The following is a 25,052-nucleotide window of genomic DNA, read 5'->3' as shown; positions in this document are numbered from 1 at the left end:
CATGATGACGGCAAAACAGCAAAAGCTGTTCTAAGCCAGACCTAAAACATCCTCAGGTGAATCAGATCACCAGCTCCAAGCATGAAACCTCAATATCAAGGCAGCAGAGGGCAACAACTAACAGTAAAGTAATGGCAGCGCCAGCCGAGTGACGCAATGTGCCTGGCAAAGAGATCCATGCCTACAAAAAAAGGATAAACCCAGTTCATGTACTGAGAGACTTCTGCAGAGCTCTGCCAGTTAGTGCTTTTATTTCCAGCAGTGGTGGATAGTGAGTGAGGTTGCAGTCCTACTCTCTGCTTCCTCTTATTAAGGTTGATCTTGTCTGGTGCTGTTATTGAAGACAGTAGAGTGCAAGGGCTGCGGCCGGTAGTTGAATTCCCGCCGCGCCAGTTTTGTGATACGGCTGAAGCAGAAACGAAAGTATTGGCAAAGGTAGGTGTCAAGTATGTCTTATTGCAGGGCACGATCTCTGGACCCGGTGACCTACTTACAGGTAGTTAGAAGGAGCTCAGATGTCATAGTGGTGACTTTTCCAGCAGCCCTGAGCAATTTAGAAGCTGCTTTTTAACTACTCATTCTATAATTCAGGCAGGGCAGCAGAAGTGAATTTTGGGGAGAGGGCACACTTTGGGCAAGAGATAAAGCTGATGGGACAAAGTTCAGTTGTAAAGTGCATTTGTATTTTGAATGTTTGTACACGTTTGCTTGAATTAAAATGCTTAAATCTGACCTTGTAAGTATGTTTGTATATATGTGTCTACAAATCAACACAGACAAACTTAAGCAAACAATTTCCTTTGCAGTGAAGGGTAGTTGGACAAATTAATGTATGTGACAATGTGACACTCAGGAAGATCCTCTGTGACACATGTCACTTTCATATTGCTCCTGGGGCAGTCTGCTCTCGTGGGATGTTCGTCAGTCCGAGGGGCCCCTCTCCTCCTGGATATTCTCTCTTCATCCAGGGCCAGAAAGACTCCTTGCTCCCTCAGCACATAGCTAGGCTACTAGTACTTCAGGCAGACCCATAGCTACTCCAGTAGAAATTGCAGACTTCAGGTGATGTCCCTTTACTTCTGGGAGACTGGCTGTCAGATAGACAACAGCACTGGTTGCACAGCACTACTTTGAGTGATCTGTGGAGGACCCCTCCCTTCCCTGGTCATAAAGGATTTATATTGTACTATTGTTGTGCAGTTTGTAGATGATCACTTATTTATGCAAGTAGAACTACTGACTGCTGAATTTTAAATGTATCTGCCTATCAGTTGATTCCGCTTGAAAGCACTTAAAATGGCTGTATTCAAGGAATGTTCATATATAATTAGTGCAAATCAAAAGGATTGTGTCCTCTGCTTTTTTACTAATAGGTGGTTAGAAGTTTTGGGACCTATTTTCTAAGGCATATAAGAGAATGTAGAAGAGTACTCCTGTAGTATTACTTTCTGCACTCATAAATGCTTTCCTGAATCAGCTCCATTGGGTTTGGAAACAGAAGACTACACAATCAAGGCGTTATCAGATTTGTCTGCGATTCATTCGAGGGCAATAAGCAAGATTACTTTTAAGATGTTTAGGTTGATAAATGAGTGTGAAGTAACAAGTATGTGATTATTTAATCTGCTTAAGACTGACATATGGGCAGAGTGCAACATGGAAGTTTTGAAGGATAAGGTCAGATCCCTATATTTCACAGTGGTACGATTGTGATTTGGTACTTGAAAAATGTGGAACATAGGGAAAGTGTAAGGATAGGTGAGAAACGATTACTTAATTTGTAAAAAAAAAACAAATTGTGTAGCTGGTCCCTCTAGATATGGTTCTGGGTTTTTGGTTGCTAGGGAGTTTAGGACTACATTCAACTCTGCTGTAAAACCTCCATAGATACCCTGGGGCACTAACATAGCAAAGGCGATATAACTGGAAGTGTGGGTGCCATGGGTGAAGGTGACCTCCATTGCACAACCTCACTAGTAACAGAAAATCGATCATGAATCCAGCCAAATTGCCCCAACCAAAGCTAAACCGGTGCTGCCAAAAGTCCTAGGGCTCACTGAATCTTGCCCCTCGCTGCATTTCCTGCCCCCTGCCTGAGAGATCCACCTCATCTGCCCTGCGGAGTGCTTGCCCGCTGGTATTATCCGTTATTTCCTTGGAACTGTGTATCCCCTGCTCTTCGGCTGTGTTTGGAAAAGAAACTCTGCCCAGTGATGACGCAGAAAAAGAGGGTCCAACATATATTCATATATCGTGTAATCAAAATCGTATAATGTAGTGTGATTTTAGTAAAGAAAATAATGTACGAGGGAAAATGTGCCCTCGGGGTAGTTCGCCATAAATGTAAACGAGCTTTATTGATCATGAAGGATTGATAAATTGTAGTAATCCGACATAATTGTAAATGTATGCCATGATTTCTTATTGAAACTGCTTTATGCTTAGCTTAAATTTAGTAGAGGCTTTGGCCTAGTTGCCTGGTCTCAGATTCTAACTGCTGGCTTTTCCTTGAACTAATGAAACACATATTCTTGCTTGAAGTTGTATTTTTGCAGTAGAGATGACTAATACACTTATCTCCAAGGTTTCGTGCTAGGCCGGTTTCATCCCCTTTGATACAAGGTCAGTCTCTGCAGGTGCGGACAATGAAGGTACAGATATCAAAATAATTGGCAACCCATGTTGCAACTTGTGTTCCAAGGCTCCAAGGACAATGTATGCATAAATGAGCGCTAGTAGAAAGACAATTTCATTGGACAATTTGAAGCCAACCTATGAACCCTCCAATGGAAGGCCCTGCAGAATTTGGAATGTTTCTTACATAAACCCACTGGACAAAGAGAACTCAGCCATTTTCCTTGATGCCAATTTGAAGCCAGATGCCAGACTCCATTTTGGACAACACCCTGATGCCCTTTTCTCTATTCCAGAGAAAGAGACTTTAAGAATTCTTACCCTGGAGACTTTAACTTTGATTTGCCCCGTCTTGCCCATGCAGTAACTTTGCCCCATTCTCCTTGCCGCTGCAGGGAAGCTTGCCCTTAACTTTGCCCCTTTGAAACCTGCCCCATGCTGATCGAACTGGTACCTGAGGGACGAAGACTTTTCTTGAATGCTGATTGTATTTGGTAAATATGAAAGGATAAATGTATTATGCATTGTGTTTTTTTCCCTTTTAGGTACCAACTGCTATTTTGATAGGGCCCAAGCTAGAAGTTTTCCAAATTTGTGTTGACTAAATTCGTTTTGCATGAAGCCCCACATGCCAATGCTAATTAGAGGTTAGTCGAGGTATTCATTCGATGCACCATGCTAATTTGAAATCTTGTTATGCTGACCAATGTATGAAATTAGTCAAATACAGTTAGTCATATTAGTGATTTGCATTGCCATAACTGAATGTATCATTATCCAGATTTTCCGTAGATTGCTTTTCTTCCGCCGCTATGGACAGCTAGTTATGTTCATATACATATATAATTTGGTTTTGAGACTCATATATATCGTGCTAGCTTTGTTAATATAGGGAAATAAATTCACTAACTTTTAATAAACTGGTGTGGTTATTCATGACTGAAAGGTCATGATGCGCCGAAACATCAACTATTATTGATTTCTGATGTGTAAATTTGGTCAATTAATTGAGTATTAATTGCTGATTACAATAGTTATTGATTATTGATCTAAGTGACCCGACTATTCTAGGATGAGGAGAGCCCGACTCGGTTAAAAGATTCACCGACCTCCAACGTGTCCAGGTACAGCTAATTTATAAGGGCTGGACGCGTTATCAGTAGATGGTAGCAGAGTTTGATGGTTTAGCCCTTTGGGACCCCATCCGAACAATAGACGGAGTTAAGTTAAAATTGTCTTTGATAAAATAAGTTGGAGGGATGATGATGCCCTAAGTCCCCAATGACTTTCCCGGAATCTCGGAGCTTGCGAATGGAGGACATGGAGGTGTGAGAAGGTTTTCGGCATTTCTAGTGACGGTATGAGAGAAGTTAGGGTTTTGCGCTTGCATAGCTTATTGGTGCAGATTAATTGAGAAGTCTGTGAGGATTTTAGGGGGGTTAAAAAAGATATTAGAGGAGTGTTACTCCAAAGTGGGAGAGTGGGGAAGTCGTCGAACTTCACATGTGTGTAGCGCTTTGTGCAAAAAAATTGTCCACGTGGTTGTTGATGTTGAGACGGGCCCTGCGAGGTCAAGAGACTCCGGAGTATGTTGAAAGGTGTATGAGACACCTGTTTGATGTTGTGATCTGGTCGGTTTAATAGGTTGATCGGGCGTGGTCAACAGGTTGGTATGAATGTTGAGGAATGAAGGAAAATTTTCGACTTTGAGATCTGACGAATTCTAAAGTGCACTAGAATAGTTCACTGATCAGTTGAGAGTAAAGTTTGCGGGTCAAATTTTGCTTGCGAAAGCGGGAAACCGAGGAAGATGGAATAACTGCTGAGGCTAGTGAAAAATCCCTAAGGTTTCTAAAGCGATTGCATTACCCTTCCTGTAGTAAACCAACAGATTTGTTTTATTCTTTTGGTTAGTGCTCGCGTTATCTTGCAGAAATTTAGTCTATGAGTGAAGCCGAATGAAAAGAGGACAAGCCGCGGGACTTTGTCAGCCGCAGTGTGTGAGTGTGACGTCACTAGGAGCCGCGCTGGGATAGGTCGGTTGGTGAGAAGGGTCGCCCACGGATTGGACACAGTCCGCGAAGTGCAACTGGTAGGGGAAAGGCAAGCGAAGAGTATTCCGGGAATTAAAGTCACTTATTGATTACACATTTTAGAAAAATAAAAGCCGGAAAAGATTAAATTTTTCAAAGCATTTAAGAGTGCCATGAGGGGAGATGTTTATATTAAAGCAAATGTAGGAGAAGAAACACCGCCTGAGGGTACACCAGCTTACATCGTGATTGAAGAAAAGGAGGTAGCATCATGGCCTTGGCTAAAGCAATGGTGCAAACTGAGAGAGAAGCATGGAAGTGTAGCATTCCCTATCCATGGGTCGTTTAATCTAAGGGTTTTAGAGAACCTAAGATTTGCGCTGTACGACATGAAAGTACCTCCAAGACCAGCACAGTTTGAGGCACTAGCAATTTGGGAGCTAATAGCTAGAAACCAACAACAAAAGAAATTTGAGACAAGAATAAGAAAAGTAGAAAAGACACTAGCGGATGCTAGATGGGACAGCACACAAAAGGTGTGGAGATCAGATGTATTGCAGGGGATTAAATTGTTTCCAGCAATTACTGATGAAGCGTAGACGGAAGGAAGGAAAGCTACCTACAAGACAAACAGGAGTCAGTCCAGAGATAGAGAGAACAACAGAAACTCAAAAAGGTCAGACGAGTCAGACGATGAGGAGTTCATTATACAATTGCTGAATGATCGCCCGCCACCATATGTGGAAAGCGAAAAAGGCTCAAGCATTAGTACTGCCCCTCCAGAACCAATACAGGGTAATGTAACACCGAATTTGAGAATATCTCAGAGGCAGAGCAGTTCTGATATGCCTTTCTCACCACAAATACCATAGATTCAGAGAATATACCCAGACGTGCCTAAATTGAAACCGGCGGATAATTATCAGCCGCAGGTTCAAAGGCACTGCTGTGATGAGCATAACATGGGAAGGACTTCTGATTCAATGGCGCAGGAAGGACAAAACTATCAAAGACCGACATTGATTCAAGCTGAATCAACACAGTTTTTGATGCCTCAAAAGCAGGCACAAAAAGTGCTGAGGTATTCTCGAGTAACAGAGAGCCAGTTAGGTATGCCAGCAATGATGAACCATAATGTGGGGATTAACACGCCACAAAATTCGGGGAACAGACAGAATCCAGACGCAATATCTCTGCCTATCACTGTAGGTCCACCAGTACCACTCTACATACAGGCAAACCCAAACGCATGCGACCAAGGGGTGGTGAAACAGAGTGGGACAGGGAGAAGATGCATAGAAAACACTCCAGAAACAACTCCGATAGCGGCACTGCCAAATGGATCTGGGTCCTTGTCGGGATTTAGTCCAATTCCAATTTGTGCTCCGTCGACAGTGGTACGGTCAAATCCACCCCTATTAATACCGTTAACCTCAGAGACTGAAACATTACAGAAACCTTCGGTGGCAGTTGATGTAAGTGCTACATTGATGGGACTGAACGCACAACAGCTAACACAATGGTTCAATAGCCTGAACTCCCCGCAGAGTACATCCAGGGGGAAGGGAGAAGAGTACCTGAATAAAATAAGATTGGGCATGGAGGCAGATGAACTGGTAGAGGGAACAATGGGTCTAAACAGATTAGAATCATACACAGAGGAAGAGCTGAGATACATGTGCCCTAGAATTACAAGAGAAGTAAGCAGCATACATAAGAAGTTACAAGAAATTGCAGACAGAAATGAGATCAATATAGGGAAGACCAAACACTTGAGCAGAAGTTACAGGCTAGACTTTGAGACAAAAGACTTTGAACACATGAGATCTGCAGGGATGAAAACACACCTTAAAGAGATACTGCATAGCGCACAGGTCTGGAGATGTTTAGACAAGTGGGAAAGCAGGTGGGTTAAAAAAAAGGACAAAAAGAAAGAAAATACCCCAGAGCGGAATGAGAAAGCACAACAGAATGATGATCTGATAACTATGTTACCAATGAGAGAGACAGCAGGGGGAAAACTTGTACATGTACCATGGCACAGATGCGATATTCAATCCTTTACGGATGACTTTCCCAAATTGAGAGAGAAGCCGATCGAGTGGTATCAACAGACAGATAGATTTGTGAAACTCGCAAAATGTCTCTGGGAAGACCTGAATACTTTATTTGAAATTGTGGTTCCGGCAGATTTGTGGGAAGATTGCAAAAGGGCTGTAGGTTGGCCGACGAGCGAACCAGAGAGAGATAGGGCCACAGGTGCACCATCACCTACGGTAATGAGTTTATACCATAAGGTGATCGAGCATTTGAAAACCAAAGTTGCGTCGAAAAATGTGGATTGGCAGAGGATTGAGAGGACAGCCCAAGAGATTAAAGAGTCAATACATGCGTATTATGAGAGATTGTTGAAAGCGTTTAAAAATTACAGTGGCACAGAAACGATTGAGGCAAAGGACATGCTCCATTTTGTGTTCAGATTTGTGGAATGATTGAGACCCAAAATCAGCCAGATGATTAAAACGCATTTGATTTGTTGGCAGTTGAAATCGATCGATGAAGTATTGAATTATGTAAAATACTGCAGTGATGAGATTGAGACAAAGCAGAAAAGGTTGAAAGAAAAGGTGATGGTGATGCAGCTTAGAGCAGCTCAGACAGGTTTGCAAGGTTTGCAAGGTTTTCAACAACAGATGCCGCAGCAGCAGCAGCAGGGAAATGCTATGTTTCAGCCGCAGATGAGAGGCAGAGGCCGAGGAGGTTTTGTGAATAATGGTCCTGATTTAAATACTGTTATGATTCCAAATGGTATACAGGCAATGAAGAAGGTGATGCCATGTCACACGTGCGGAATTGTCGGGCATTGGAAACGGGAGTGCCCAATGATGGTGCAGGAAGGTGTAGGTCAGCAAAACAATGATGTCAATGCATTTCAGACTATGAGAGGACCGAAATTGAGAGGTCCGAATCCAAATTTTCAAAACAATATAAACCAGATGCAGGGTTTACAACCCATACAAACGCAGCAGGTGCAACTGCCCCGTGTGCAAATGGCACAGTTGCAGCCAATGCAACAGCAGTTTCCTATGGTACCTAATCAGCAAATGCAAATACCCTTAGCACCAATGAATCAGCAGCAAGCAATGCTTCCTCAACAGGTCACGGGTCAAGGAATGAATAAAAGTGACACAGTACACCAATTCCCATTACACAGTGAGAATGGAATAAACGATGCATGGGAGAGTGAAAGTTTAGATGAGGAGGGAAATTGTATGCTTGCAGCATCTTTGGAAGTTGATCAAAAGGGTCTGTACGTGGAGGGAAGAGTTATGGGTCACCGCGTTTCCTTCTTGGTTGACACAGGAGCTACACGTTCCACTGTTAGGAGCACTGAAGTACCAAATTTGCCACTTTCAGGGAGAACAGTTCAAGTAGTGGGAGTAGCAAATAGGTACCTGACGAACCCAATCACAGATCCAGTTCAAGTCAGAATTGGTAACTATCAAGGGTCACATAAATTTGTGGTGTGTGACTCAAGCCCGATATCACTACTAGGGAGAGACCTATTGTGCAAATTGGGATGTTCAATTATGTGTTCAAATTATGGAATTAATATTCTGACAAACAGCGATGGGGAAGAAGAAGACAGTGTGGGAGGGGACGAAGTGGAAACTGTTGATGAAGAGTATCCCCTGATTACACTTTATCCAATGCACACTGGAGCAGATATTCCTGCTGAGTTACAGGAAACAGTCGGAAAGGGAGTGTGGGATATGACAGGGAAAGAGGTAGGATTTGTCAAAGGAGTGGAACCAGTGAAAGTGACTGTAAAATCCAATGTAACCTTTCCCCAGACCCCACAGTACCATATGGCGCAAGACACCCTCATGAAAGTCGCCCAACTCATTGATGAGTTTGTAAAACAGGGACTACTGAAAGAAGTGTTAAGCAGCCCATGTAATTCACCAATCATGGGACTAATAAAACCGAGTGGAAAGGTCCGAATTGTTCAGGATTTGAGAAAACTAAATGACATAATAATCAAATGTTGTCCCGTAGTACCAAATCCAGATGTGATAATGTTTCAAGTTCCCTGTGATGCTGAGTGGTTCTCAGTCATCGACTTGTCACAACCATTCTTTTCTGTGCCTCTTCATGAGGACAGCCAATTTCTCTTTTGTTTCAAATTCCTGGACAGAGTCTACAGTTGGTGTCGAATTCCTCAAGGGTTTTCGGAGTCACCATCAATTTTCAATCAGATTCTAAAGAAAGATTTGGAATCGTTGGACTTGCCATTCGACTCAACACTGGTACAGTACATTGACGATTTGCTGATCGCATCTAAAACAGAAAGTGACTGCACAGCTGACACCATTGTGTAGGAAAGTACCATCTTGCCTGGCATGTTACCCCCATTTTTCACTGTATATATGTTGTTTTAGTTGTATGTGTCACTGGGACCCTGTTCTCCAGGGCCCCAGTGCTCATAAGTGTGCCTGAATGTGTTACCTGTGTAGTGACTAACTGTCTCACTGAGGCTCTGCTAATCAGAACCTCAGTGGTTATGCTCTCTCATTTCTTTCAAATTGTCACTAACAGGCTAGTGACCAATTTTACCAATTTACATTGGCTACTGGAACACCCTTATAATTCCCTAGTATATGGTACTGAGGTACCCAGGGTATTGGGGTTCCAGGAGATTCCTATGGGCTGCAGCATTTCTTTTGCCACCCATAGGGAGCTCTGACAATTCTTACACAGGCCTGCCACTGCAGCCTGAGTGAAATAACGTCCACGTTATTTCACAGCCATTTTACACTGCACTTAAGTAACTTATAAGTCACCTATATGTCTAACCTTTACCTGGTAAAGGTTAGGTGCAAAGTTACTTAGTGTGAGGGCACCCTGGCACTAGCCAAGGTGCCCCCACATTGTTCAGGGCCAATTCCCTGAACTTTGTGACTGCGGGGACACCATTACACGCGTGTACTACATATAGGTCACTACCTATATGTAGCTTCACAATGGTAACTCCGAATATGGCCATGTAACATGTCTAAGATCATGGAATTGCCCCCTCTATGCCATCCTGGCATTGTTGGCACAATTCCATGATCCCAGTGGTCTGTAGCACAGACCCTGGTACTGCCAAACTGCCTTTCCTGGGGTTTCACTGCAGCTGCTGTTGCTGCCAACCCCTCAGACAGGTTTCTGCCCCCCTGGGGTCAAGCCAGGCTTGTCCCAGGATGGCAGAACAAAGGACTTCCTCTGAGAGAGGGTGTTACACCCTCTCCCTTTGGAAAATGGTGTGAAGGCAGGGGAGGGGTAGCCTCCCCCAGCCTCTGGAAATGCTTTCTTGGGCACAGATGTGCCCAATTCTGCATAAGCCAGTCTACACCGGTTCAGGGACCCCTTAGCCCTGCTCTGGCGCGAAACTGGACAAAGGAAAGGGGAGTGACCACTCCCCTGACCTGCACCTCCCCTGGGAGGTGTCCAGAGCTCCTCCAGTGTGCTCCAGACCTCTGCCATCTTGGAAACAGAGGTGCTGCTGGCGACGTCAGAGACTCCTTCTGATAGGCTCCTTCAGGTGTTAGTAGCCTATCCTCTCTCCTAGGTAGCCAAACCCTCTTTTCTGGCTATTTAGGGTCTCTGTCTCTGGGGAAACTTTAGATAACGAATGCAAGAGCTCATCAGAGTTCCTCTGCATCTCTCTCTTCACCTTCTGCCAAGGAATCGACTGCTGACCGCGCTGGAAGCCTGCAAAACTGCAACATAGTAGCAAAGACGACTACTGCAACTCTGTAACGCTGATCCTGCCGCCTTCTCGACTGTTGTCCTGGTGGTGCATGCTGTGGGGGTAGTCTGCCTCCTCTCTGCACTAGAAGCTGCGAAGAAATCTCCAGTGGGTCGACGGAATCTTCCCCCTGCAACCACAGGCACCAAAAAGCTGCATTACCAGTCCCTTGGGTCTCCTCTCAGCACAACGAGCGAGGTCCCTTGAATCCAGCAACTCTGTCCAAGTGACTCCCACAGTCCAGTGACTCTTCAGTCCAAGTTTGGTGGAGGTAAGTCCTTGCCTCCCCACGCCAGACTGCATTGTTGGAAACCGCGTCTTTTGCAACTTCTCCGGCCCCTGTGCACTTCCGGCGGAAATCCTTTGTGCACAGCCAAGCCTGGGTCCACGGCACTCTAACCTGCATTGCACGACTTTCTAAGTTGGTCTCCGGCGACGTGGGACTCCTTTGTGTAACTTCGGGTGAGCACCGTTTCACGCATCCTTGTAGTGCCTGTTTCTGGCACTTCTCCGGGTGCTACCTGCTGCTAAGAGGGCTCTTTGTCTTGCTCGACGTCCCCTCTACCTCCTGGTCCAATTTGCGACCTCCTGGTCCCTCCTGGGCCTCAGCAGCATCCAAAAACGCTAACCGCATGATTTGAAGCTAGCAAGGCTTGTTGGCATTTTTTTGGCTGGAAAACACTTCTGCACGACTCTCCACGGCAAGAGGGATCCGTCCACCAAAGGGGAAGTCTCTAGCCCTTTTCGTTCCTGCAGAAACCTCAGCTTCTTCTGTCCAGTAGAAGCTTCTTTGCACCCACAGCTGGCATTTCCTGGGCATATGCCCATCTCCGACTTGCTTGTGACTTTTGGACTTGGTCCCCTTGTTCCACAGGTACCCTAGATTGGAAATCCATCGTTGTTGCATTGTTGGTTTGTGTCTTTCCTGCATTATTCCTCTATCACGACTTCTATGTCCTTGGGGGAACTTTAGTGCACTTTGCACTCACTTTTCAGGGTCTTGGGGTGGGCTAATTTTCTAACTCTCACTATTTTCTAATAGTCCCAGCGACCCTCTACAAGGTCACATAGGTTTGGGGTCCATTCGTGTTTCGCATTCCACTTTTGGAGTATATGGTTTGTGTTGCCCCTATCCCTATGTGTCCCCATTGCATCCTATTGTAACTATACATTGTTTGCACTGTTTTCTAAGACTATACTGCATATTTTTAGTACTGTGTACATATAACTTGTGTATATTTGCTATCCTCACTCTGAGGGTACACTCTGAGATACTTTGGCATATTGTCATAAAAATAAAGTACCTTTATTTTTAGTATAACTGCGTATTGTGTTTTCTTATGGTATTGTGCAAGTGACACTTGTGGTACTGTAGTAGCTTCACACGTCTCCTAGTTCAGCCTAAGCTGCTCTGCTAAGCTACCATTATCTATCAGCCTAAGCTGCTAGACACCCTATACACTAATAAGGGATACCTGGGCCTGGTGCAAGGTGTAAGTACCCCTTGGTACTCACTACAAGCCAGTCCAGCCTCCTACACATTGCTCTATTGAACCATTTGGGAAGGAACGGACATAAGGTGTTCCCTTCAAAATTACAGTTCTGCCAGAAAAAGGTGAAATATTTGGGTCACCAAATAGAGAAAGGGTCACGAAGAATTATGAAAGAAAGAATAACAAGTGTACTTCAAATGAGTCCACCAAAGACGAGGCGAGAGGTGAGAAAGTTTTTGGGAATGGTGAGTTACTGTCGCCAATGGATTCCCAATTTCTCAACTCTAGCAAAACCTTTACTGAAACTGACCCAGAAAGATGCGCTGGATGAAATAGAGCTGAAAGGAGATGAGATGGATGCTTTTATTGAATTGAAGGAATGCATGTGCAGGGCTCCAGCTTTAGGTATACCTGATTACACAAAGCCTTTCACATTGTTTTGTCATGAACGTGATGCATGTTCCTTGTCTGTCTTGACCCAAGCCCATGGTGGCGTAAACAGACCAGTAGCATATTTTTCAGCTACTTTGGATCAGGGCGCAGCAGCACTGCCAGGGTGCTTGCGTGCCGTAGCTGCAGTTGGTATTAAGCCTAACTCAAAGTGAAGGAATAGTGATGGGACACCCTTTAACAGTCATGGTCCCTCACTCAGTCGAGATACTTTTGACACGTTCCTGAACACAGCACATGACTGGTGCTAGGCTCACAAGGTATGAAACCATAATTCTGGGATCACCTAATGTGCAGCTGAAACGGTGCACTACGTTGAACCCAGCAACCTTGTTTCCCAGTGAAAATGCTGAAATTGAGAACGCTGAAGACATCGAGCACGACTGTCTTCAGGTGACTGAATTTTGCACCAAACCAAGACCTGATATCAAAGATACCCGATTGGAAGAAAATGATCAAGTTATTTTTGTTGATGGTTCATGTTTAAGAGACGCACTGGGAATATTGAAAGCAGGATATGCTGTATGTACGGTAACAGGTGTTCTGGAAACATCTTGGCTTCAAGGAGTTTACTCTGCACAAGTAGCGGAATTGGTAGCCCTTACTAGAGCTTGCCAACTTTCTGCATTAATGAAAGTCACCATTTACACTGACAGCCAATACGGATTTGGAATAGTGCATGACTTTGGACAGTTGTGGTCACAGAGAGGCTTTATGACCTCTTCAGGATCACCAGTGAAAAATGGTGAAAGAATAAGAGAATTGTTACATGCCATCCAGTTACCAGGAGAAGTAGCAGTGGTATAATGCAGTGCACACTCGAAGGCACAAGACTATGGTGGTCATTACAACCCTGGCGGACGGTGTTAAAGGTGCGATAATACCGCAAACAGGCCGGCGGACAAAAAAAGGGAATTATGACCCTGGCGGAAACCGCCAACAAAGACAGCCACTTTAACACACCGACCGCCACGCCGGTACAGACAAACAGCGCAGCGGTCACCGCCAACAGACAGACGGGAGACAATGTACCGCCCACTTTATCACAACACACCAATCCGCCACCTTTTCCGGGGCGGATTCTCCGTGTATAAAAACACGGCGGAAACAGCTTTTGCTATGGGAAAACGCTCACCTGAACACACTCCACGAGGAACGACGACTCCATGGAGCCGGAATTCCAAATACTACCTGCCCTTGTCTTTCTGCTCGTTTACGACCAACAGCGACGTAGGCGCAGAAGATACCGGTGAGTACTGCATCTACAACACGGGGGAGGCAAAAGTTAGGGGACACCCACCAAACACCCCCACCCCCACCCTCACATTAGACAACATACACACTAATGCAGTCAAAAATATCACATTAACAACCCACAATCCCCCCGGAAGAATGCAAAGACAAAGCGAAATGCGGTCAAACATTGTAATGTGCCAATATACATATCATACAAAAATATACTGATATATATCTCTAAATCACTCATAATTATATATACAATACAAGAAGTAGTGCAGATATGTACACAACAATGTCCGTGCACCAACAGTCCAAAAATGCATGGGCGAGGGCCACAATAGATACCTGGCCAAAATCGGAGAGAACACTGCCGGGGCATCAGATAGAAACACTACAGGCACCTCAGGGGGAAGGGAAGGGGGGGCACCTCAGCCGGATGAATGCAAAGCCAGATCCACGACGGGGCTCCATGCCCATTGATGTATCCTGGGGAGTGCAAAGCCACAGTCTCACAAGTCTTTACAGTGGGTGATTTGCCCACTGTGCCATCCTGGGGAGTGCAAAGCCACAGTCTCTCAAGTCACTACAGTGGGTGGCTTGCCCACTGTTCCATCCTGGGGAGTGCAAAGCCACAGTCTCTCAAGTCTCACAAGTGTGTGGGTTGCCCACTAGACCATCCTGGGGAGTGCAAAGCGACAATTTTGCAAGTAGATGCAGTTCTCTACTGGTACTGGGTGGGACTGGTGCCAGACTGGATGAGTCTCCCCGTGAAAGTTCATGTCCTGTCACTGTCCCAGCTGCACATGGGATAAGGATGCCTTATGTGGTGTCCTATTCATACCTACACGGTGCTTGCCCTGTTCAGCGGTGCTTAGCCATGCCGGTCTATGGACTGTTCAGCGGTGATTTGCCATGGTGGTCTTTGTCCTGTTCAGCGTTTTCACCATGGCGGTCTTTGCCCTGTTCAGCGGTCTTCACCATGGCGGTCTTTGCCCTGTTCAGCGGTGCTTTGACATGGCGGTTCTGGACTGTTCAGCGGTGCTTAGCCATGCCGGTCTATGGACTGTTCAGCGGTGCTTTGCCATGGCGGTCTTTGCCCTGTTCAGCGGTCTTCACCATGGCGGTCTTTGCCCTGTTCAGCGGTGCTTTGACATGGCGGTTCTGGACTGTTGAGCGGTGCTTAGCCATGCCGATCTATGGGCTGTTCAGCGGTGCTTTGCCATGGCGGTTCGGATACTGACATTGGTGTATGGCATGACGAACTCCACACTGGACATTGGTGTGTGGCATGACGATCTCCATACTGGACATTGGTGTGTGGCATGATGAATTCAACACTGGACATTGGTGTGTGGCATGACGATCTCCATACTGGACATTGGTGTGTGGCATGACGAACTCCACACTGGACATTGGTGTGTGGCATGATGATCTCCACACTGGACATTGGTGTGTGGCATGACGATCTCCATGCTAGACATTGGTGTGTGGCATGACGAACTCCACACTGGACATTGGTGTGTGGCATGACAAACTCCACACTGGACATTGGAGTGTGGCATGACGTTCCATCATTGGCCAGCAGCGCTGTGGGATCCTGGTCCCTCCTGGGCTGTGACTCCGGCGGTGGTCTCCTGACCAGTGACGATACTTGGGCTCTTCTGGGCTTTGACTCTGGCGGTGGTCTCCTGACCAGTGACGATACTTGGGCTCTCCTGGGCTGTGACTCTGGCGGGGTTCTCCTGACCAGTGACGATACTTGGGCCCTCCTGGGATGTGACTTTGGCGGTGGTCTCCTGACCAGTGACGATACTTGGGCCCTCCTGGGCTGTGACTCTGGCGGTGGTCTCCTGACCAGTAACAATATTTGGGCCCTCCTGGCCTGTGACTCTGGCGGTGGTCTCTGGACCAGTAACGATACTTGGGCCCTCCTGGGCTGTGACTCCGGCGGTGGTCTCCTGACCAGTAACGATACTTGGGCCCTCCTGGGCTGTGACTCTGGCGGTGGTCTCCTGACCAGTGACGATACTTGGGCCCTCCTGGGCCGTGACTCCTGCGGTGGTCTCCTGACCAGTAACGATACTTGGGCCCTCCTGGCCTGTGACTCTGGCAGTGGTCTCCTGACCAGTGACAATACTTGGGCCCTCCTGGCCTGTGACTCTGGCGGTGGTCTCCTGACCAGTAACAATACTTGGGCCCTCCTGGCCTGTGACTCCGGCGGTGGTCTCCTGACCAGTAACGATACTTGGGCCCTCCTGGCCTGTGACTCTGGCGGTGGTCTCCTGACCAGTAACGATACTTGGGCCCTCCTGGGCTGTGACTCTGGCGGTGGTCTCTGGGCCAGTAACGATACTTGGGCCCTCCTGGGCTGTGACTCCGGCGGTGGTCTCCTGACCAGTAACGATACTTGGGCCCTCCTGGGCTGTGACTCTGGCGGTGGTCTCTGGAACAGTAACGATACTTGGGGCCTCCTGGACTGTGACTCTGGCGGTGGTCTCCTGACCAGTAACGATACTTGGGCCCTCCTGGGCTGTGACTCTGGCGGTGGTCTCTGGACCAGGACCAGTAACGATACTTGGGCCCTCCTGGGCTGTGACTCTGGCGGTGGTCTCTGGACCAGTAATGATACTTGGGCCCTCCTGGGCTGTGACTCCGGCGGTGGTCTCCTGACCAGTAACGATACTTGGGCCCTCCTGGGCTGTGGCTCCGGCGGTGGTCTCCTGACCAGTAACGAAACTTGGGCCCTCCTGGGCTGTGACTCTGGCGGTGGTCTCTGGACCATTGACGACAGTGCTGGCGGTTGTGTCTGGACCGCCGGAAATTATGGCGCACTTCTCTGCCGTGACACTCACAACAGGCTGGGGAGACTTCCTCTGGACCTTCCCCACCTTCTTTGGAGTTACAGCTGACACTCCAATCGCCTTGGATCCCATTTCACTTGTTGTCCCACCAGGAGTCTTGACATGGTCCCGTCGTCCACTCCCCAATTTCAGAGCCTTTACAGGGGGTGGGCTGCCAGTGCCTTGGCTCCGGGTCCTACTGCCTGCCCTGGTGGACGGTGCACTCCAAAAACCTGGAACACGCACCACTGGTACTGGAGGCTTTTTGGCTGAGGCGCTACGACGGGACTGATGAATTGTAGGGGGGGTGAGGGCAAAAAGGTCAATTTGACATAGGGACAGTTTCTGACGGACACTGGGATGGGTAGCTGGAGGGGGTCTGGGAGTGGAGGAAGAGGAGGTGGTTGTAGGAGGTGACACTTCAGGTGTTTTGGGTGCAGGTGCAGGTACTGGAGGCTGTCGTGAGGTGGATGGATGTTGGGTGAGTGATTGCTGGCGTTTGTGTACTTTGGGAGGGGGCGTCACAGACACACTGGGAGAGGACACAGGGGACGTGTAAATGGCAGTGGAGGTGGTAAGTGCAGGTGAGCGGCTTGTGGTGCTGGGTGTCCTGGTGCGAGTCCCAGTGCCTGTAGATGTGGTGCATGCAGGTGTGTGTGTAGACGAGACTGGGAGGGAGGAGGGAGAAGAGGAGGAGGGGGACACAGTGGAGGCAGTGGATGTTGCTGTGTCTGTATGGGTGTGATGCTTGTGTGAGTGCCTGTGGTGTGTGTGGTGCCTATGTTTGCTTGAGCTCCTTTTGGGTGTTGACTTGTGTGCATGCTGGTCTGTAGGTGTACTTGGGATGGGCTGGGGTACAGGGGATTGGGTCTGGGTGGAGGAAGTTGGAGGGGGGAGGCTGGACACAGGGACAATGGCTGCCATCAGTGCTGAGGCCAGAGATTGCAGGGTTCGCTGAAGGGCAGCCTGTCCAGAATGAATGCCCTCCAGGAATGCATTACCGTGTTGCAACTGTCGTTCTACACCCTGGATGGCATTCACAATGGTAGACTGCCCAACAGTGAGTGACCTGAGGAGGTCAATGGCCTCCTCACTGAGGGCAGTAGGGGTGACTGGGGCAGGGCCTGAGGTGCCTGGGGCGAAGGTGATGCCCACCCTCCTGGGTGAGCGGGCACGGGGCGAACGCTGAGGGGCTGCTGAGAGGGCGGGGCTGGTAGGGGAGGTGGCGGCTGTACCTGTAGAAGTGGGGCGCACAGATGGTGCCGCCACCACAGGGGAGCTCACATCGGCGGACGAGTCCTTGTCGCTGGTTGGTGATCTGGTGGCCGACGTGAAGCTCCCCTCGCCCTCCATCCCACTGGTGCATTCAGAGTCTGTGGTGTGGCCCTCCATGGCCATGTGGGATGCAGCTCCCTCGTGCTCTGGTGCCACTGTACCTCCGCCTGATGATGCTGGTGTAAAAAAGGACAGGGAGAGCAGGAAAAGGGGGGAGACAGAAGAAAGAGAGTTTTAGTGCATGGCATACCGCTACCGTTGGCGGACAAGACAGACACAGCAGCCCCATGCATTACACCGTGCTCCTGGCCTCTGCACATGCAATTTCTGGGATATGGCCTACATGGCAATGGTAGAAATCTGCGCACATGGATGGCAAAGGGGCAACTATACCTCAACTTGCCACTCTTCTGAGCTGGGGTAGAGTGCCACATGGCCTACATTACAGAGGGGCCTTGCCTACCTAACTCGCCCTGGCCTAGGGACACCCACAGCCCACCTCCCCCACACAGACCCCTCCACTGCACGCAAAGTCCGCAGAATGAGGTTGTACTCACCCCCTTGTGTTTGCTGTGATGTCCTCATGCGCCCATCCAACTCCGGGTAGGCCACCGCAGGATCCGGATCATCAGGGGGGTCATGGTGCGACGGGCACCCCTCCCACGTTGGGAGGCCATCCCCAGCTGAGCCTCCGCCCTCTTCTTGCTGAAGCGGCGAATGTCCTCCCATCTCTTACGGCAGTGGGTGCCCCGTCTCTGGTGGGCCCGGACTTCCTTGGCGATGGCACGCCAAATGTCCCTCTTCTGGTGGCCGTTGACCTACATGACATGCACAAGGAAAGAGGAACAGTCATTACCTACTGCACCGTCAATGTGAGTGGCCCCCTCCCAACTCTGCCCATGTGGCCCATTCATCCCCATGCATTTCTGTTCTTAGAACTCTGCCCCCTTCCCTCTCCCACCCAGCCCTGTCCACCCAGGCCTAGCCCATCCAACGTGTTCCCTGTGTACTGACCTGTTGGTCTGGAGGACCGTAGAGTAGCATGTACTGGGGGAGGACCCCATCCACAAGTTTCTCCAACTCCTGTGCAGTGAAGGCAGGGGCCCTTTCCCCAGACGCAGCAGCCATCGTCGCTTCCAGACCGAGGTCACAGCAGCACTGGCAGTGTAGGTCCTCTCCTGTCGAAGGTCAGGTATCTAGTGATTGAACAGTTAGAAAATGGCGGTGACGTCCGCGGCGGTGCGCATCATCACCGGCGGCGCGCCTGTTCATTGGCTCCTGGGACCCATAGGGTCCAATGTTAACCAATGCAGCATTGCGCCGCGGTCTACGACCGCCTACCGCGACGGTGTCCAACGCCAGCGCAGTTACCCCACAATCCCATTGTCCCAGTTTAGAGGTCAGGCAGCCGCCATTTCAGGGGCCCACATGGCTTCATTTACTACTGCGTCACACATACTGAGGCCTACACTCAAAACATATCCAGGAAGGGTTAATTGTCTGTTGTAGTCTTGTGTGTGACTGTGGGTGCATACCTGGAGGAATGGTGACTGTTTCTTCGCTGTTGTCCTTCTTAGGCACCGTCAGCTGGGACATATGGGAAGATGGCGGAATCCGCCGGTGTACCGACCGCTGGTGGACCTGTTGACAATGGAAGAGAGACATTTGATCGTCACCTACCGGTTTGACCGTGCCACAATCCAGCAACTATGTACCCAGTTGGAGCCAGACCTGATGTCACCAATCCGCCATCCGACTGGAATCCCCCCTGACGTGCAGGTGCTGTCAGTGCTCCATTTCCTTGCAAGTGGGTCATTTCAGACTACTGTGGCCATGGCATCAGGGATGTCCCAGCCTATGTTTTCCAACGTCTTGTCCAGTGTTGTCTGCCCTGCTGAAACACGTAAGGAGATACATCATTTTCCCTGAGGTGGAGGATTTGCCTACAGTGAAAGGGAACTTCTATGCCCTTGGACATATCCCCAACGTCATAGGTGCCATTGATGGGACCCATGTAGCTCTGGTCCCCCCCGCAGGAGTGAACAGGTGTACAGGAACAGGAAGAGTTATCATTCGATGAATGTCCAGATAGTCTGTTTGGCAGACCAGTACATCTCGCAGGTAAAGGCTATGTTCCCTGGCTCTGTGCATGACGCCTACATCCTGCGCAATAGCAGCATCCCTGATATTATGGGTGAACTCCAGAGGCACCGTGTATGGCTATTGGGGGACTCTGGTTACCCCAACCTTTCCTGGCTACTAACCCCAGTGAGGAATCCCAGGGCAGAGGAACGGTACAATGAGGCCCATGGGCGGACTAGGAGGGTGATCGAACGCACCTTCGGCCTCCTGAATGCCAGGTTCAGGTGCCTCCATATGACAGGTGGGTCCCTATTCTACTCACCGAAGAAGGTGTGCGACATCATCATCGCCTGCTCCATGCTCCATAATTTGGCATTGCGACGCCAGATGCCTTTTCTGCAGGAGGATGATCCAGATGCCGGTGTTGTAGCAGCGGTGGAGCCTGTGGACAGTAATGAGGATGAAGCTGAGGAAGAAGAAAACAACAACAGGGAGTCAGTCATACAGCAATATTTCCAGTGAAACAGAGGTGAGTACATTTTCAGGTTTCACGATATCTTAACTTTCACACGTCTACCTCTGTCCTGTACCTACATTTCACTCACTATTTGTTAACTGAGTTGTCCCCTTCCATTTCAGTTTCACAAATGTGGTAACCTACGTGTCAACAGCTTGCATCCTTGAAGGGCTTGTGATGTGTGACATTGGTATGTTAGCCTTCCAATGGGTAACCCATTTTGACACTGTAATTGACAATACAAAGTTCAAAATCATAGACTGACTCCAGTTTTTTAGTGTTTCAAGGGTGTTTATTTAAGTGCTAAAAAATGAAGGGGGGTTGTGAAATGGGGATGGGTGATTGTGGAGGAATGTCCATGGCAGAGTCCAGTCTATTAGTCTCACAGGTACATTGCACACCTGGCCATTGGAAGTGGAGCTGGGGCAGTTCCAATCTGGACAGGGTAACAAAGTGGGACAGTGGCGGGACAATCAGGGTGGTCTTATTTCCTGGCGGGGGTCTTGCCATCTTGCTCTGTCCTGTTCCTGGATCTCAGTGCCCGTTTGCGTGGTGGTTGTCCGTCTGCAATGGGTGGGGTGCTGGTGTGGTGGTCCTGTGGCGGGGCGTCCTGTCCACTAGCGCCGGCGGAGGTGGTGGGCAGTTCATCGTCCTGGCTAGTGTCAGGGGCCCCTTGGAGTGCCACGGTGTCTCTCAAGGTCTTTTGAATGTCCGTCAGCACCCCTACGATGGTGCCCAGGGCGGAGCCGATGGTCCTGAGCTCCTCCCTGAACCCCAAATACTGCTCCTCCTGCAGACGCAGGGTCTCCTGCAACTTGTCCAGGACCGTTGCCATCGTCTCCTGGGAGTGGTGGTATGCTCCCATGATGGAGGAGAGGACCTCGTGGAGAGTAGGTTCCCTTGGCCTGTCCTCCCTCTGTCGCACAGCAGCCCTCCCAGTTCCCCTATGTTCCTGTGCCTTCATCCCCTGGACCGTGTGCCCACTACCACCGCCCCCAGGTCCCTGTTGTTGTTGGGGTGGTGGGTTACCCTGGGTGCCCTGTAGTGGTGGACACACCGCTGATTGACCTGTCCTGGGGACGGAGGTATGGGCCCGCTGGGTGGGTGCTGTGCTGGTGTTACCAGAGGGTGGAAGCTCGGTGTTGGGCTGTGGCTGGGCAAGGGGAACCGACTGTCCTGAGGCCCACGATGGTCCGGGCTGGTCATCAAGATCCAGTAGGGCAGAGCTGCTGTCGTCACTGTGGGCCTCTTCTGGGGGTGGAGTGGTGTTGTCTGGACCCTCTGGTGTGGTGACGTTCCTTCGGGTTCCTGCAGGGGTATAAGTACATGATTATTGCATGTGTGTGTTTTATGGTGTGCAATGGTTGGGTGTGCGTGAACCCCAGTGCAGGCATTCCTGTGTGGGGGCTTGTGTGCTGATGGTTGGGGGGTGTTCTGGGTATGTGCAGTGGGCATGCTTTAGTGATGGGTATCCATGCTTAGTTGTGTCATGCAGGTCTTGGGGTTGGGATGGGTGGTTGGTTTTATGGGTACATTAGTGAGGAGTTTGGGTGATAGGGGAGGGTGTGAGGGTGGGGGTGTGTGATAGCATGCAGGTAGGGTGGGTGATATGATAGTGAAGATTTGACTTACCAGTGTCTGTTCCTCCAACAACTCCTCCGAGGCCCTCAGGATGCAAGATGGACAAGACTTGCTCCTCCCATGTTGTTAGTTGTGGGGGAGGAGGTGGGGGTCCGCCGCCAGTCCGCTGTACCGCGATGTTGTGCCTGGATACCGTGGAACGCACCTTCCCCCGTAGGTCGTTCCACCTCTTCCTGATGTCCTCGCTATTTCTTGGGTGCTGCCCCACAGCGTTGACCCTGTCCACTATTCTTTGCCATAGCTCCATCTTCCTGGCTATGGATGTGTGCTGTACCTGTGAGCCAAGTAGCTGCGGCTCTACCCGTAGGATTTCCTCCACCATGACCCTGAGCTCCTCCTCGGAGAAGCGGGGGTGTCTTTGGCGTGACATGGGGTGGTGTGTGTGATGTGTGGGGTGGTGTATGTGGTGATGAGTGTGGTGAGTGTAGTGGTATGTGGTGTTTTGTGCGTGGATGTTGTGTGGGTGATGGTGTAGTGTGCCTCTGTGTGATGGGGTTCTCTATTCTGTGCTGTCTCTCTCTGGTCTTCTCTCTGAATTTTTGGTAGTAGGGGTTTGTGGGTGATGTGGGTGTGTGTTTTATATTGTGTTGGGTGTGTGGGTGTGGTGTGTGTATGTGTATCAGGTGTGTGTATTTGTAATTGTCCAATGTGGCGGTGTTTTGGAGCTGTGTGTGTATTTTGAGTGCAGAGGTGTGTACCGCCAATAGAATACCGCGGTTGAAAGACCACCGCGTGGATTCGTGGGTCGTAATGGCATGGGCGTGTTTCTGTTGGCGTGGAGGTGGAGGATTTGTTTCCGCATGTTTATCGCTGACCTTTGGTGTGGCGATATTGTGTGGGTGTCTGAATTTCGGCGGATTCCGTGATGTGTGTCATAATAACTGTCGCGGGCTCCCGCTGCCGCTGCTGTGTATTGGCGGTCTTCTGCACGGCGGTAAGCGCCTTATACCGCCAATGTTGTAATAACCCCCTATGTTTCTCTGGGAAATGGATATGCGGATCAAGTCGCAAGGTTTTGCGCATTGAACTGTATATTGCTCAGGGATGAGTGGAACTTGATAAAGGAGCCAGACCTTGAACCAAGCGAAATCTTTGCTCTAAAGATCGTAGATACAATGGATGAATTGAAGTCCTTACAGAATGATGTCAGTGAGGATGAGAAACTCTCATGGACCAAATCACAATGTGTAAAGAGACTAGATGAATTATGGGTTTCAAGTGAAGGGAAATTTGTTCTGCCAAACAGTCTCTTGACACAGTTAGCCAGATTCTACCATGGACAAGCCCACCTTGGAAGGGATGCCATGATTAGACTATTTAAAACTTATTGGTTTAACCCCAAATTCCGTCAAGTTGCTGAAGCAGTTTGCCATCGTTGCGTCATTTGCCAACAGATGAACGCAGGGAAGGGAACCGTAGTAAATTTGAGCCACATTGGAAGAGCAGGGGGTCCCTTCAGCAGGATGCAAATGGACTTCATTGAGATGCTTGTGCATGGAGGCTTGAAGTATGTGTTGGTGGTTGTGTGCATTTTTAGTCACTGGATTGAAGCATACCCTACACGCAGAAATGACAGTCTCACAGTTGCAAAACTAGTCTTGAGAGAACTAATACCACGTTTCGGATTCCCGATCTCCTTAGAATCAGATAGGGGAAGTCACTTCAATAACGAAGTAAAAAAATTACTTTGTGCAGCGCTGAACACTGAGCAAAAGTTGCATTGTAGCTACCGTCCTGAAGCATCAGGACTAGTGGAGCAAATGAATGGCACATTGAAATCAAGGATGGCGAAAATATGTGCATCAACAAACTTATAATGGCCTGACGCATTGCCCTTGGTGCTAATGTCAATGAGAAACACCCCTGACAGAAAGACTGGACTGTCCCCGCACGAGATCCTCATGGGCAGAGCCATGAGACTTCCAGCAGTTCCTGCAAATCCTCTTTTAAATATTGCAGATGATATGGTGTTAGACTACTGCAAAGGTCTAGCTGATGTGGTCCGCTCTTTCTCTCACCAGGTGGAGGCAACCACCTTGCCACCGATCCAAAGTCCAGGACACGCCCTGAAAGCAGGTGACTGGGTCGTGATAAAGAAGCACGTGAGGAAGTCGTGTTTGGAACCCCGTTGGAAAGGACCTTTTCAAGTGATTCTGACAACTACCACCGCTGTGAAGTGTGCGGGAGTTCCCAACTGGATTCACGCCAGTCACACGAAGAGGGTGACGTGTCCCACAGACGAGGAAGTTTATGCGCTGAAATCACCAGTGTCTGACAACAAAGTACCAAGCGTCGAGGCAGAGCGAAGAGGAGCTAGAAACAAACAGGTAGAAATAGAGGAACGAGAAATATTTTCTGAATACGAAGCAACTGATTCATTTGGGGAGGACCAAGGAGGAGCCTCAGAAAGTGACGAAGGTCCTGAAGGTGACAAGGAGCCTGAAATAGCTGAAGGTAACAAAGAGCCTGAAGCAGGTAACAGTGACAAGGATCTTGAGACAGGTGAAGGAGCAGGAGAGCCTGATCAGAGGAGGGCTTTCCCAGAAGCAGACAATACAGGAAAAGAAAAGGAAAACCTGATTGACTTCCCAGAGGGAGAAGACAAGACAGGACAGAGCATCATTGTTCAAACTCCTTCAGAAGAGGTTGCAGGTCCGTCAAGTGGACATAGTGCGAAAAGAAGACAAAGCATATCGCCAGTAAAATTAAGGATCAGAGAAACATTAAATGAAAGTGAAGGGCCAAAGGTGAAAGAGAAAAGAAAGGAAGTGTCTGTCGCAATAGCAGCACCAAGTGAAGAGAAAGACTTGGCCAAGGAAGAAAGTACCAGCGAAAGAGAGTCAAAGAGAGATGCAAAATTGAAAAGAAAAAGAATACAGAGCAAAAGATATTCTGGTCCGGAGTGGGCATACTTAGCCACCAACGATTGGCCAGACGAATTCGTATCCCTCAGTCTCGAAAACGAAGAGGCAAAACTCCACTTTGGCACTTGAGGAGTAAAACTCCATGAACTTTACCGAATAGAGACATTGATAACCTGATTGACTTTTCAAC

At 48.8% G+C, this 25,052-nt stretch overlaps 1 protein-coding gene across 1 annotated transcript in view; it reads left to right on the top strand.

Annotated features, from left to right (window-relative positions):
• The first annotated feature begins 220 nt into the window (after positions 1–220).
• Positions 221–25,052, top strand: part of LOC138259315 (cytochrome P450 2B19-like) — a 473,070-nt gene continuing 448,238 nt past the window's right edge. The window contains exon 1 of the mRNA XM_069206945.1: positions 221–435. The gene's annotated coding sequence lies outside the window, so the exon portion shown is untranslated. The remainder of the gene's footprint in view (positions 436–25,052) is intronic.

Source organism: Pleurodeles waltl, chromosome 9 (assembly GCF_031143425.1).
Source record: "Pleurodeles waltl isolate 20211129_DDA chromosome 9, aPleWal1.hap1.20221129, whole genome shotgun sequence".
Lineage (NCBI taxonomy): Eukaryota > Metazoa > Chordata > Amphibia > Caudata > Salamandridae > Pleurodeles > Pleurodeles waltl.
Note: the sequence above shows the minus strand (reverse complement) of the source record. Positions and strands in the feature narration are given on the sequence as shown.